This window comes from Orcinus orca, chromosome 6, assembly GCF_937001465.1.
Source record: "Orcinus orca chromosome 6, mOrcOrc1.1, whole genome shotgun sequence".
NCBI lineage: Eukaryota > Metazoa > Chordata > Mammalia > Artiodactyla > Delphinidae > Orcinus > Orcinus orca.
The window spans coordinates 99,463,959-99,480,168 of record NC_064564.1 but is presented as its reverse complement, the minus strand read 5'-3'; the positions used below and the strand labels follow the sequence as shown (position 1 = coordinate 99,480,168).

At 37.3% G+C, this 16,210-nt stretch overlaps 1 protein-coding gene across 4 annotated transcripts in view; it reads left to right on the top strand.

The window, feature by feature from the left end:
• PTBP3 (polypyrimidine tract binding protein 3) overlaps positions 1–16,210 on the top strand; it is a 101,522-nt gene that overhangs the window by 16,406 nt on the left and 68,906 nt on the right. The window lies entirely within an intron of this gene.

Here is a 16,210-nt window from a genome sequence, read left to right as displayed (position 1 = left end):
GTTGGCAAAATTTTTAAAGTTCATTTTTTTTCAAAATGAAAATAGCCCATTTCCCTTTGATTAAGTAATGTTTAAACACAAGTGTAAAGGAGAAGGTAAAAGCTAGAAATAATAATTCCTGCTAAAATTTAGGTGAGTTTTCTTTTAGACCTTTTCATATGTTCACAGTATATGTGCATATTTATTATTAATTTGCTTTACAAAAATGGAAACATAATACATGTTATAACTAATTTATATGGCTTAAAAAATGAACAATATCTTGTGAGTTTATATCAGGTTGATAAGTCTGGTCCTTTATCATTTTAGTAACCATCTAGTATTTCATTGCATGGATCTGTTGTAACTCATGTAACTAATCTCTTATTTATGAACATAGTGGTGGTTTAATATTTTAGTAGTTTAGTATAGCAGTTAAAAGCATAGACTCTGAAATTGGCCTGCCTGGGTTTGAATCCTGACCCCAGCTCTTTATTTGTAGTGTAATTTATATAAGCTACTTAACTCATTTATGCCTTATTTTTCTCATTCACAAAATGTTAATAGGCTTTCCAACTCTTTGTTATGAGAATCTAAAAAATTGTTAGGATTTGTTTATGAATGTGTGAGAAGAGGGAAGTTTCAATGATAGGCTTAATTTAAAAATTTGTAAGTTTATATGTATTTCAGAAAATAGGTGTCAATATAATATTACTCTAGGGCAGTAAGTTGTTAAGTATGACAACTAACCAAAACCCAGACCTTGTAATTTTTATGGGACATAGCTATGCTTTCCAGAATTCAGGTGATCACAAGACACCTTTGTTAGAAATAACATTTATTTATAAGCAGTTTTATGACCAGAATTGTGTCTTTTTCTGCAGCTGTATTGGAAGAGGAAGTTTTATTCTTGCCTTACAGAGATTTTTTTCACAAGCAGTTTAATAGTGCCTGTGGTTTCAAAGTTAAGCACTAATATTCCATTAGTTACAACCTTGAGGGGAAAAAAGAGAGTTGAAAGAGGTTTAGAACTTAAAATGTGGAAAGGAAAAGGATAGAACTATTATTTTTAATGAATGAGCAATGAGATGTAATATTTTGAACCAACACTGATCACCATAATATTGCTTAAAGCTTAGCATTTTATGACGATTTGATAGTTCATTGATTCTAAGGCCCCCCCCCCTTTTTTTTCCCATATTAACATTTCTGACATCAGGGTGCATCTTAGTGTTGATAATGTACTACTATTTGGTTGACAGCACTTTTTCTTTCTGGATATTAGATAAAATTATGGGGTCTTACACTTGAAGCCTTCTTAGATTACATGAAATATGTTTGATAAAGCACATAGAACAGTACTGGCACATATTAAACAGTCAGTATTAGCTATCTTTGTATTTGTTTATTTTGTGCTTGTAAAGGATGATTACATGTACATATCTTCACGTACAGTTCTAACATAAAATAATGTCTAGATGTGGAATAAATGAATCAAAGGATTGGCATAAGATATTGAGAGGAAATTTGTTTATTAGACTGGAGAGCAACAGGTATGTCAGGTGAAAAATAAACCAGGCCTAGATTTTAATTGTACCAGCTACCCTCTCTGACCTATGTCGAATAATATAACCTCTGATTCTTTGAGGGATAATAATACCTACTTTGCAGAGTTGTGAGAATTGGAGAATACGTATAGTAAAATCTTTAAAATATCTGTTCACTGACTATAGGACAGAATATTTTACATTTAGGCCTATTTGGGATATCCAGGACATCTTTGACTTCTTCTTTTTCTCTCACTCCATGTCTAATTATTAGCAAATCTTTCTAAGTGTATTCATAATTCAACCACTCTCCCCAGTAACACTCCCTTTGCCCCTCATCTGGATTATCACCATAGCTTCCTACTGGAGTCTCTGCATCTTCCTCTGCTTCATTACAAACTATTCTCAACACTGCAGCCAGAGTGATTGTTTAAAAAGTAAATCAGGGCTTCCCTGGTGGCGCAGTGGTTAAGAATCTGCCTGCCAATGCAGGGGGCCCGGGTTCGAGCCCTAGTCCGGGAAGATCCCATATGCCGCGGAGCAACTAAGCCCGTGCGCCACAACTACTGAGCCTGTGCTCTAGAGCCCTTGAGCCACAACTACTGAGCCTGTGTGCTGCAACTACTGAAGCCTGTACGCCTAAGGCCTGTGCTCCGCAACAAGAGAAGCCACAGCAATGAGAAGCCTGCGCACTGCAATGAAGAGTAGCCCCTGCTCTCCACAACGCAGCAGTGAAGACCCAACCCAGCCAAAAATAAATAAATAAAATAAATTTTAAAAAAGTAAATCAGATCATGTCACTTCCCTGTTCACAACTCTTTGTCCCTCGTTTCACTCAGTAACATATTTTAGAATGGCTTTCAAGGCACCACATGCTATGACATACCCTCCTTGTCTCTTTAGTTTTCTTCTCTCCTTGCTCACACTCTTTCAGTCACAGTTGGCCTCCTCACTGTTTTCTAGAACATGCAAGGCATTCTATCTCAGTTTCCTCGACCTACAACATTCTTCCCTCAGATGCCTATATAGCTTACTCCTTACCTTCTTAAGACTATACTTAAATGTTACTTGCTCTTAAATCTTTCCTTGACCACTCTATTTAAAAATCACAGTTCTCCTCTTTACCCCTCGTTGCTCCTTATCCTGCTTTTTAAAAAGCATTATGACTTTAAAACATACTACACAATTTTCTTAATTTGATTGTTACGTGTTTCCTTCTGCAAGATTGTAAACTCCACATGGTAAGGGCAGGAATTTTTGTTCACTGGGATTTTCCCCAGTGCTTAAAGACCCTGGCATATAGTTTCGTGCTCAGCAAATATTTGTTGGATCTGTTGAGTGAATGAATATTATTGCTAAAACACTTTTACATATTGAAGTCAATATGTATGATCTATGCCTATATAGTAGGAACTAAATAAATATTCAAATGAGTGGCATTTGATTGGACGTCATGAATTAGAAGGCTTTTGGAGGAATAATTTTGCTAGTCATTAAAAAAAGTGTTACTATTTATTGCTAAGATGTCCATATAAAATGAAGACAATAAAAACCATTTTATTGAAACTGTCATAAATGGGATTGTAAACATTGTCACAGCTGTATATTTGAAGAATTTACCCCATCTTTACCACCTTGTTTATTCTCATTGTCTTAAAATCTCAATAGTGGCAGCTTTGGAAAGGAAAATGTCACAAACAAACAATTTGGTAACTGTTCTTTTTTTAGGGTAACTGTTCTTTAAGAAATATGTGTAGAGATAGTCACATTATTTAGTAGATGAGAGTGTTGATGGGGCCACAGAGTTTGTGGGGATATGACCTCCAAGTCACATGTGAGGCTTTGGAGTTTGGGTGTGTTTAGAGCAATAGGAGCTGTGAATAGGTGAATGTTAACAAAAACCTAAATGTTAAAAAAAAAAAACTTGGAGTTATCACTTACTGCCTCACAATTACTCTGAAACCTTTACTGAATATTCAGTTTATTCCCTTGTCTTTATAATTATTACTCTTTTTTAAGCAAAAATATTTTGAACACAGATTCCATTTCATTATTAGGTCCTGTAGAGGGGGATATAAAGGTGAGTTATCAGCAAGTGTATATAGTATGGTGAGACTCTACATAATAATATGTTTTTCTGTTTATGGAAAAACATAGTAACAGAGCAGGATCAACATGAGTTTTCTGTTCTGTGAAGTGTTTGCAAAGGGTCACTAGACCTTTTGCTAGAAATTTTACAGAGGGGGCTACCTTAGCTTTAAGGTAGGACTTGAATATTAATTTCAGTATTTAAGTTTCTTTTATTTAAAAAAGATCTGGAAAATTGTGAAGTTTTTTTGATAGCTCCTTTTTTATGGTCATAGTATCTTGGTAGACTAAAACAAATGATGTCTTATTCTTGAATTTCATGTGCATTTTAGGTATGGTCTGAAGTTTAACCATGAGTTAATGGTTTATTTTCAGAATCTTCCTTACATGTTATTTTACTGGCTGTTTCTCAGTTGTGTGGATTGCCTTTTATTATATTAATAATCTCACTTTAATGCTAAATAAAACCACTTCCCATCAAATTTGATAATAAAACACTTTATTTGTGCTGCTTAATGACAGTATTCTTTTGCTTTGTTGGCCCAGTGTATTTAATTATTCTTTAGCAGGAGAGAGCTTCAGTAATTGATACTTGAGGCAATGAAGCTGACTGGTGTATTGACTTAGCCAGAGAGCTAACAAGTCCACAGAACAACTGTTGCACTTATGTAAATTTACTGTGTGTTTCTAAGGAGACTGTTGATCCAGTATTGTTCATGCCCCACCCCCACCCCATGATGTCTTCATGATTTGGTTTGTTAAAGCCTTTTTGTTTAATGTTAATTTATTTACCTGTGGTACAGAGTCTTTTCTTTCACTTTTTAACAATTTCCTTATGTTGATCATCTGTAGTCACTCATCCAAATAAGCTTTCCATCATTTTTTTTTTAGAGTCTTCATTCTGCTTATCTTCCATCTATCTCTTAAACTATAATCTCTTATCATAGCCATCAGACCTTTTGAGAGTGAGGTGGAATAAAATGTGCCCCTTTGGCATGTTGATTATTTTGAATTAAAGATACTTAATAAACAGCCAGGGACTTCCTTCGTGGTCCAGTGGCTAAGACTCAGCGCTCCCAATGCAGGGGGCCCGACTTCAATCCCTGGTCAGGGAACTAGATCCCCCATGCCGCAACTAAACATCCCCCATGCCGCAACTAAAAGATCCTGCATGCCTGCAAGTAAAAGATCCTGCATGCCGCAGCTAAAGATCCCAACGTGCCGCAATTAAGACCCGGCGCAGCCAAATAAATATATAAATAAATAAATATTTTTTTAAAAAAAGAGGAAAGAAACAGCTGTTGCAAGAAGGACACTGACCCTCCTTGGTCCCCCTGAAAACAGGAAATAAATCTCTCAAGTGAAAGTATCCTCCTTATACTAGGAGAGTAGAAGGCATCCTTATCACCAGAGATAGGAAATTCAAGGCAGAGAAGGGTGACTAAACAAACTTTGTTAAGTCTTTATTAATTTGCTACCCCAAGCCCCGCAGACCCTTTGTTTTGTCAAATCTTCACAAATAATTGTTTCTTTGTCTAAAAGGTATAAAAACTGCATGCTTTTGTCACTTCTTAGAGTCTCATATCTTTATGAGCTCCTGTATGTATGAAATTAAATTTTGTTTTTCTCCTGTTATTCTGTCTCATGTCAGCTTAATTATTAGACCAGCCAAAGAACCTAAAAGGGAAGAAGGCAAAAGTTTTCCTCCCCTACTAGACAGATACTCAGTTTTACCTAGGTCTGCATTGCTTTTCCTTGACTATAATAGAAAATTACTTTTCAGACACTTAGGATATAACTGTTAAGCAAGTAGTCTGTAATTATAGGCAGTGATGTGTTTTCAGGAGAAAGAATTTATGTCTAGGAAAGAAAAGTTTTGTTTTTTTTAAAGAAGGGAATCTTTAAAGTAACAGAACTGATTGTGTTTTTCTCACTTTTTACAAAGCTTACAAAGTAATATGACTCTTGGGATTTGAGCTTTATGATATTTAAAAACCTTTATTTTCTGTAATCTGAAAATGAATCCTTGGGGGAAAAAAGCTTAGCCAGTAAATTTTGATTATCAGAATATTTTTTTTATGACTGCATTTTCAAATGTAAGCTCTTTTTTCTTTCTTTTGTTTATCATATCCTGAAATTATTAGGGTCCAAAAGTTACCAGTTTTTTTAAAGTGTCATAATTATTTGAGATATGTGTTGTTTATTCTGTATGTTAAATGGTAAACCCCATCTCTGATATGAAACAATTTCCAGATATGAAACTTTTGGATCAAATATTTTAATTTTTCTTATTGTGTAATAAGACAATAAAAATAAAAATAGGCATTCCATCACTTCACTGGATACTATAGAGTTTGCTTTATTCATGCATTATTCTACACATATTCTTTTTGAAAGTTCTTCCTATTACTGTTGAAAGATCTAGTAGAATTGTCAAACTTAAATGATTTTATTTTGAAGGCTCTGTAATGTTAACCATTTCCTTATTATAATAGTTTATATTTTGTGTAGAAACATTGAATGTGACAGTTAAGATGTTGCATTAATTTACTTAGTATGCCATATAAATTTAAGTTAGTTTTTCCAGTTTTTCTGTGTTTGACTATTTGATCACATTTTTAGACTAAATTTTTCTTTTACAGTTAGAAATCCAAATGGTGATTTAGAGGTGAAGAATAAAGGTTTAGAAAAATCTGTTAAATGAATAGTTTTATTATATGTGCTCTACTGATTCATCATTTTTCCATGAGAGGAATTAGGCCAACTGTGAAGTTAGGGAACACAGTCCACAAAAGACTCCCCTCACTTCTGACAGAAATTGTAAGTCCTGGGGGTTTCCAAAACCACCCTCTGGTCCCATAATTTGCTAGAAGAACTTACAGAACTCACTGAAAGCTTTTGTACTCTTCATTACTGGTTATTACAGGGAAAGGATATAGATTTGAATCAGCCAAGGGAAGGAACACATAGGGCAGAAGTCTGGGGAAGTATCAAACACAGAGCTTCCTTTGTCTTCTCCCTATGGTGTCAGGACACATTACTTTCCCAGCATCAGTGTGTGACAGTACTCATGGAGTCAAACCGGGATGCTTACCGTGCTTTGGTGATTACATTTTTATTGAGGGGCTCCTTTATGTAAGCATACTTGATTGCTCTTGAGGCTGATCTTAGTTAAGTCTCCTCTAGCCCCTCCAGGCGTGTCCTGACTCTAAGACTGTCTGGTGACCCAAAGCCCCTCGAGTTAAAAAAAAAAAAAAAGACACTTTCTCAGGCATGACCTTACAGGGGGTTTAGAGATTACCTCCCAGAAGGAGGGGGCAAAAGCCAGACCTCTCTTTGAACAGGGTTAAATTCTTTACAGACTGTGAGCCAAACTCTGAGTAGTATTAAAAGTGTCCAGAATTAGAGTCATGTGCCAACTCTAACAATATTTGAAAGACCTCTATAGAAGTAAAAATGCTTCTTAGTAGTCACTTGTAGTGTAGTAGGAACTTGAAGTTACTATATACTGTTAAGCAGAAATTTGAGATTTCTTGCAGTTATACCATCTTTTACCTTCACTCAAAAAGAAAAAAATTGTTTCTTTTATTTCTTAATATTTATTCTATGGATAGAACATAAAATATGGAAAATGCTATATTCTAAATTAATACAGCATAACTTATGGTATCAATAAATTACAAGTGATGCTAATATTTAGTAATAGGGTAATAGTATGCAATTATAGAATTTTAAGAATCCATTAAAAATAATTATGGAGACTGTAACAAGGTGACAAAAGCTTATCAGTTAAAAGGATTACAGAGAGGAACATAGATTCATATTATAACTTTGTACAGTGCATGTTACGATAAAACAGGGGGCTTCCCTGGTGGCGCAGTGGTTGAGAGTCCGCCTGCCGATGCAGGGGACACGGGTTCGTGCCTTGGTCCAGGAGGATCCCACATGCCGCAGAGCGGCTAGGCCCGTGAGCCATGGCCACTGAGCCTGCGCATCTGGAGCCTGTGCTCTGCAACGGGAGAGGCCACAACAGTGAGAGGCCCGCGTACCGCAAAAAAAAAAAAAAAAAAAAAGATAGAACTATCAAAATGAAAAATGATCTAGCTAATTAATATCTACAGATCTTTTCCTGAGATAATTGGATAAGTATGCAAAGATGCTTAAATGAGGATTGTTATAGAGAAAAATTTGACCTCCTTTTTCTCTATAAACAAATATCATCAGTGTTCTGCAGGAAAAGTTCTAATGCCCACATGCTTTATTCTTTCTCATTCTCAAAGGTTAATCATAAATGGGACTTTATTAAATCTCCTTTGCAATCCTTACATTTTGATTTTATTAAAATCCAGTCTTTTATCAATTCATCTGACAGAAGGAAATTTCCTTTTTGTTAGTATCAAAAAGTTTGTTTCTTTCTAAAACTTTAGAAAGTTTCCTTTATTGAAAGAATATCTTTCACATTTAGGAGATTGCTGTTCAATACTAATTACATTGCATACATATAACTATTGGCATATATAGCTTTTGAAGAGGATCGAGTAATGAATCATTAGTATTTATTTGCCACTGTTTAATGAGAGGTGTGTATATTAGAAATATTAATCCTCGGAGCAACCTATGAGTATGGGTACCATTATGACCCTCATTTTGCAGGTGAACAAACTGAGCCTTAGGTTAAATAATATGTAGTATCATATAAAGGTAACTTTGTGTAGCATTTTCAAACCTAGATCTGGTCTGCTCCAGAAGACTACATTTTAAACTGCTGTACTATTATGCTTCTGTGTTCATTACAGCATCTGTTTATAGTAGTTCTCAGTTGGCTACACGTTAAGAGCTTTGGAAATACAGGTGCTCAAACCTCAGCCTAGAGCTACTGATTAAGAATCTCTGGGGTAGGACCTGGTATATAGTACTTATTTTAAACTTGGATATGTGATTTTAGTCTATAGCCAAGGCAGAGAGCCATTATATTGTACCTGACACTATGTTATAGGGCATGGGGGAATATAATGAAGTTATAAGGCACAATAATAGACCTCAGAGTAGCTGGGAAAAAACTGTGTACATATTTGACAAAGTGTGTGATATTGATGGTTATATACATAGGAAGAATATATTACGTGAAGTGTACTAAAACCTAGAATCTTGCACATTTTACTGTTGAAAGACAATCAAAATTCAGGTCAGTCTCTTCACTTTGGGGTTGAAAAATTTTCCAGATGTGGTATTAATTATCTCTGACCAGTAGGTAGGACTGGATATGTTGTGAAGAGACAGTGTTTGAGGCAGGAGAATAGCATAAAAAGTAGCAGAAATAAAGATGATGTATTTGGGGAAAATTACAAGACAGGAGTGTTATTGAGAGTAGGAGGAGCTTTTAATCACCATCACAATACATTTAGACTTGATTCAATAAGCAACAAGGAATAATTTCACTTTAATAGTTGATTGGAGATTTGTTAGGAAGTTAGGTAACAGTTTATTGAATGAGATAGAAACAGAAAGAACGATGAGTAACTCATTTCTCTCCTCATATTGAAACTGAAATGGCATGTGTGCATTAAGTAGACCCCAACTTTTTTGGATTCTTAGCTGGCAAGCCTTGTCTGGGGCAGACCTGTGTTAACAGTTTAACACCTTCTCTAGATGCCTTTTTTGTTGTTGTTGTTTTGTTTTGTTTTTTGCGGTAAGTGGGCCTCTCACTCTTGTGGCCTCTCCCGTTGCAGAGCACAGGCTCCGGCCGCGCAGGCTCAGCGGCCATGGCTCACGGGCCCAGCCGCTCCGCAGCGTGTGGGATCTTCCCAGACCGGGGCACGAACCCGTGTCCCCTGCATCAGCAGGCAGACTGTCAACCACTGCGCCACCAGGGAAGCCCCTCTAGATGCCTTTTAAGTAATCTCGTGTAACTCCAAGAATGTGCTTTCCTGAAAATTTGTTCTTTCTAGCTTTTTGATAATGAAATTACAGAGTAAGAATTGGTTCCTCTCAGCAGGTAACTTCTTTGGAGGGTGGAAAGATGTTTTGCACTTTTGGTTCTCTTATCCTCTCTGAAACATCTGACTTTTGTGACACTGCTTTATTCTTGTTTTTCACAGATCTGTCTTTTAACTCCTTTGGTAGAATTCTGATTTGTCTCTCCCTTGAGCTGTTGTATCCCTTTGTATTTTGTTTAGGAGAGGCTATAATATTTTCCTAAAAACTTTTCATTTTACAAAGAACCATTTGCTCGTAACATAAAGTTGTGTCATTTTTCTGTTGTATGTTATCTTTTGATTCCTTCCTTTTCCTTATGTATAGATTCCCATAAGGAACTCCTGTGGTTGTTCTTTGAATGTTGCTTGTTTTTGAAGGGACACCTTCTGGACCACCATTGTATACAAGGAGAGTGTGAGGGATGAGCTCTGAGAATGAGCTGTGGTAATTGACAGCTTGACCAGTCTTTTCTTATCCACTCTTGAGGGTTGAACACAGTGATGATGGTGATGACTATTCTAGGCTGGCAACAAGTCTTTCAAGTCAGTAGGAAGCCTCTGGCTCAGAATGATGTTATCTCTCCATAGTTGTGTTTTGTTTTGTTCTTAACTTTTTATTTTGAAAAAATTAGAGATTCACAGCAAGCTGTAAAGGTACTACAGAGAGGTCTTGTGTACCTTTCACAGTTTCCCCCAATCATTACCTCTTACATACTTACACTATCAAAATAAGGGCATTGGGTTCCCGTGCATTTCTTGTTTGTTTTGTTACTAAAACACTGTGCCAAGCCCTGAGAGGGTTGTACCCCCCAGTGTGTAACACATCTTGTATCTCTGTAGCCTCTAGCAACTCATATCTTTTGAACAAATCCACTTTGGCATGGGGACAACTCAGAATGCAGTTGACAAAACTGACTCCGAAGCAGGCACTATTTGAGCACGCCCCTGTAGAATACTTGTTTGCAACTTGCTGACTTCCGTTGAAGCACGTGTGTGTGTGTGTGTGTGTGTGTGTGTGTGTGTGTGTGTGTGTGTGTGTGTGTGGTGGGGGGGGGCTGTGCACGTGTGTATGTGGGCTGAGTCCTGGTGGGTCTAGAAACTCTACTCGCCTCCCAAGAGCCATTCGATCCTAGGAGAAGCCCCCGCTGGCCAAACTACACAGATCTGGAGGGCCTTGGGTGGACCCCAGAGGCAGGCTCGCAGTTGGAAACCAGGTGCGCTGTCGTGCTGTTGCTGGGGCCCTGAGCGCTGCCGTTCACCCCAGAGCCGACGCGGCCTTCCAGGCAGGCACGGCCTGGCATTTGCCTCCCTGCTGCAGCCGGCTCCTGGGTTCTGCAGGATGGGCTCCGCGGCCACACGGCCACCTGCCTTCCCTGGCTAACTTTCCTATGCACAGAGGGGAGGCGTGTGCGGGCGTGAGGTGCGCCTCGGTTTATAACGTGGCTGCAGCACCCTCACTTCCCGGCCTCAGGTGAGATGTTGATTGATTATTGCTGAGTAACTTCTCGTGGTAGAAACCAGATTTCTTTCAATATATTACATATGGATGTACACACTCATGCGAAATATATGTACTTCGAGGGGATCTATTTATGTTCCATTGGGAGTCATTCTTTCCTATGAGGAGTCTCACCCGCTGCTTTGTGTGTTTGGTCAGATTCCTGGCACGTTTTGTTTCCTGTTGTTTAGTGAAGATGCTCTTTCTGGGGGAAAAAACCCAAAACAACAACAATAGGGTGGGTTAGGGAGGGTGGGAGGGAGACGCAAGAGGGAAGAGATATGGGAATATATGTATATGTATAGCTGGTTCACTTTGTTGTACAGCAGAAACTAACACACCATTGTAAAGCAATTATACTCCAATAAAGATGTTAAAAAATAATAATAAAATAAATTATTTAAAGAAAACAGCAACAAAAACAAGGGCATTGACATTGATACAATGCCTGTGTATAGTTTTGTTTCATTTTATTGCATGTGTAGGTTCATGTAATTCTCACCACAGAACTAATCCATCACCGCAAAGATCTCCCTCATGGTACCCTTTTATAATCATACTGACTATCTCTCCCAAGCTTCTCTGCCCCCTGGCAACTACTAGTCAGTTTTCCATCTTTATAATTTTGTCATTTTGAGAGAGTTATATAAATGAAATCATAGAACATGTGAGTTTTTGTGTTGAGCATGTGATCTTTTGAGATTGCTCTTTATGTTTAGTTTTTTAAGAAACCACCAAACTTTTCAGAGTGGCTGTACCATTTTACATTCCTTTCAGCAGTGTATGAGACATCCAGTTTCTTCCACATCCCTCACCTGCATTTGGCATTGTCACTATTTTTTATTTTAACTGTTCTGATAAGTATGTAGTGATGTCATGGTCTTAATTTTTATTTGAAGTGATCTCTGTGGTTTTGATTTGCATTTCCTTAGTCACTCATGATGTTGTGCATCTTTTCATGTGCTTATTGTCTGTATATTTTCTTGGAGAAATGTCTGTTCAGATCCTTTGCCTATTTTTAAATTGCATTATTTTCTCTTTTTATTATTGAGTTATAAGAGATTACGTTCTGGGTACCAGTCCCTCGTCAGATAATAGATTTGCAAATATTTTCTCCCATTTTCTGGCTTGTCTTTTCATTTTCTTGATGGTGTCCTTTGAAGTACAAAAGTTTTTATTTTTTATGAAGTCTAATTTATTTTTATGAATGTATTTTTTTTTCTTTTGTCACTTGTGCTTTTGTTACCAAGGAACCATTTCCTAACCCAAAGCCACAAAGATTTACTTTTATGTTTCCTTTTAAGAGTTTTACAGTTATAGTTTTACATTTACGTATACACCCTGCTTGAGTTAATTTTTGCATATGGTGTGAGAAAGGGGTCCAATTTTCATCTTTTGCAAGTAGATACATAGTTTAGATATATAATTTAGTTGTGACTACTTTTTGAACTCTATGTAAATGCAACAATGTAGTATGTATTACTTTGTGATGGGTTTCTTAACATGAGATTTTTGTATGTTATTGTGTAGAGCAGTAGTTCATTCTCCTTACTGTAAATCATTGAATGAATTTACAAAGATTTGTTCATTCTGTAGTTGATGACATTTGATTGTTTCCAGTTTGGTTACTAGAAATAATGCTGCTGAGAACATTCTAATATGTATAGGTGCACATAGCAGGCAATCTCTTGAGTGTATGCATAGGAATAGAATAAAAGAGATCCTAGGATACTTATATATTCAACTTTAGTATATTGAATCAGTTGTACCAATTTACACTCCCACTAGCAACATATAACAGTTCTCTCACTTCACATTCTTATCAAAACTTGATATTGTCAGCCCTTTTAATATGTTTGTATTTCATTGAGGTTTTAACTTGCATTCCCCGATGACCATTGAGGTTAAGCATCTTTTCATACGTTTATTGGGTGTGGTATTAGTCATTTAGATATGGTTTAGAAAAACATTTCTTGTGTACTTACAAAGTTTGTGGCTATTATGGAACTATACAGTTATGTTTTTACTCTGGGAATCAGGCTGAAAGAGTAGCTTCTATTTGGGATATGCTCCTCTTGTTTCAGAGGGGAAAAGGAAGAAAAACGGCAGAAACTAACTCTTTCAAAAGTTCTGCTTGGATTTAGGTCATGTCCATACATACTCCATAGGCCAAAGCATAGCACAAAACTGTGCTCAAGGTCAATGGGTCAGGGAGGTATCCTCCACTCAGAGGCATTGAAAGTCACGTGGCCATAGGTGGGGATGAATGATTCTTTCACAGGAAAAGAAGGACACAAATACTCTGGAACAGTAATAAAGTATACCACTTTACTTGTGAGGTGCCTGTTCAACTCTCTTGTCATTTTCTGTTACCTTGATTTTTTTCATATCAGTTCCTAGTGGGGTACCCCCCTGCCAGCCTTTCTTCTTTTTCTTAGTAAGTTCTGGGTATACAATCTTTGTTGGTTATATGTACTGCAGTATTTTCTCCCACTCTATGACTTGCCTTTTTAATCTCCTAATGATGTCTTTTGTTAATAAAATTCTTTTTTAAAAAATTGAGATATAATTAATAAATAACATTATGTTTCAGATCTACAACATAATGATTCAATATTTGTATATATTGTAAATAAAAATTATAACTTCATTTTTGTATAGTTTATCATTTTAAATAATTGTGTTTCTTGTTTAAGAAATCTTTCCCTACCACAAGATTATGAAGATACTTTTTTCTGTTATCTCCTAGAGTCTTTATTGTTTTGTCTTTTACGTTTCAATCTGCAGTCCACCTAGAATTAATATTTAGTTGACATTTTAACATACTCCTGCAAGTCTAGAAAAGAGCTCAAGTGATCTCTTAAGTTCGTCCGTCCGTCCGTCCTTCCTTCCTTCCTTCCTTCCTTCCTTCCTTGCCGCGTTGGGTCTTTGTTGCTGCGTGCAGGCTTTCTCTAGTTGTGGTGGGTGGGGGCTACTCTTCGTTGTGGTGCAGTGGCTTTTCTTGTTTCGGAGCACGGGCTCTAGGCACACGGGCTTCAGTAGTTGTGGCGCACAGGCTTAGTTGCACCGCAGCATGTGGGATCTTCCCAGACCAGGGATCGAACGCACGTCCCCTGCATTGGCAGGCGGATTCTTAACCACTGTGCTACCAGGGAAGTCCCTCTAAGTGGTTTCTAAGACCAAATTAATTCAATTTACATGTAGAAAATTGATATTTGATATTGACACTACGCTCATATGTGTCGAAAATATATCTATTAGTAACACATACTTTATCAAATTCCTCATATATAAAAACATGTTGGGCATGTTTAACTTTTTACTACATTTAAAACTGCAAAAATTCACCTTTCCATATCCACTGGCTGTACGAAGTCTGTCTTTGTCTGCCAATATCTGTATTTCACATATTCTCAGGAAGACCTTTACTTTTAGTGAGGTCATAATCCAAGTCTTTCTGGAATTTGAGATTTTCAATTTTATTTCATCTCACGTGCTCACTTAGTTCCTTTCTCTTATTCCAAACTGTCTCTATAAACTTACGGGTGAAAGACCAAAGGGAATAATTTCTAGATGTTTAATACAGGAATTGTTTAAATAATTGTATTTATATTATGCAAACGCATTGGTGGTTTGCTTTTCTTCAGCAAAGGCTGAGGTTGTTCCCTGCAGAAGTGGTCCTTACCCCTAAACATTATATCTGTCGGAGCACTGTTGATGTTATAACTTTTGTAGAATAGTTTGGGGATTAGGTTTTATCATCTAGTAGACTGAAATATTTGTTCTTAAAAGTTGACCGAGCTTGGGAATTCTCTGGTGGTCCAGTGGTTAGGACTCCATGCTTCCACTGCGGGGGCCCGGGGTTTGATCCCTGTTTGGGGAACTAAGATGTTACAAGCCGTGTGGCACCGCCAAAAAAAAATTGACCGAGAGCTGAACAAACTACCAGTTGAAATAGGTTGTTTTTAAATTTATACATGGTGTTTATTGTACTTCCTAGATATAAACATTTTAATCTTGGTAAAAGACCTTATGGTTTTACAATGAAAAGGCTAGACTGACTTGTCTTTCAGCTTTGACAGTTCAACTCTGGAATTGGTCAAAACTCTTACCTGAAAAAAAGTCTAAATTACTTAAACAGTAGTTGTTTAAGAAATAGTACACAGGGCTTCCCTGGTGGCGCAGTGGTTGAGAGTCCGCCTGCCGATGCAGGGGACACGGGTTCGTGCCCTGGTCCGGGAAGATCCCACATGCCGCGGAGCGGCTGGGCCCGTGAGCCATGGCCACTGAGCCTGCGCGTCCGGAGCCTGTGCTCCGCAACAGGAGAGGCCACAGCAGTGAGAGGCCTGCGTACCACAAAAAGAAAGAAAGAAAGAAAGAAAGAAAGAAATAGTACACATTAAAGATCATTTTAAGGATTAATGAATTTTAAAAATCACTTATTTAAAGGATTTGACCAATATAGAAATAAATTGCATCTTTGTGTTCAACTTTTAAAAATACACATCTATGAAAAAGTCAAGGGAGTGCTACACAATTATTTGCACGCAAATACTTAAAAATGTACTACAGGACTTCCCTGGTGATTCAGTGGTTAAGAATCCACCTGCCAATGCAGGGGACATGGGTTCGAGCCCTAGTCTGGGAAGATCCCACATGCCGCGGAGCAGCTAAGCCTGTGCATCACAACCACTGAGCCTGTGCTCTAGAGCCCATGAGCCACAACTACTGAAGCCCGCGCCTAGAGCCCGTGCACCGCAACAAGAGAAGCCACCACAGTGAGAAGCCTGCTCACTGCAGTGAAGAGTAGTCCCCACACCACAACTAGAGGAAGCCTACGCGCAGCAGCGGAGGCCCAACGCAGCCAAAACAAAAAAGTCATCAGTCCTTTATAAAAATATATATATACTACAAAACTTAACATACTTACTATACCAAAATGTATTTAAAATATACTAAATATACTTAAAAATATACTACAAAAACAATGTCAGGATTCAACCCCTAAGTATGGTTTTTGACACTTCAGATGTAGTATCTCAGAGAATTGAGTTTCATTCAAAAGGGTTGTGGGATTATGCCCCCAATTATGTGATGGCAATTCTCTTTTTTATAACTAACAA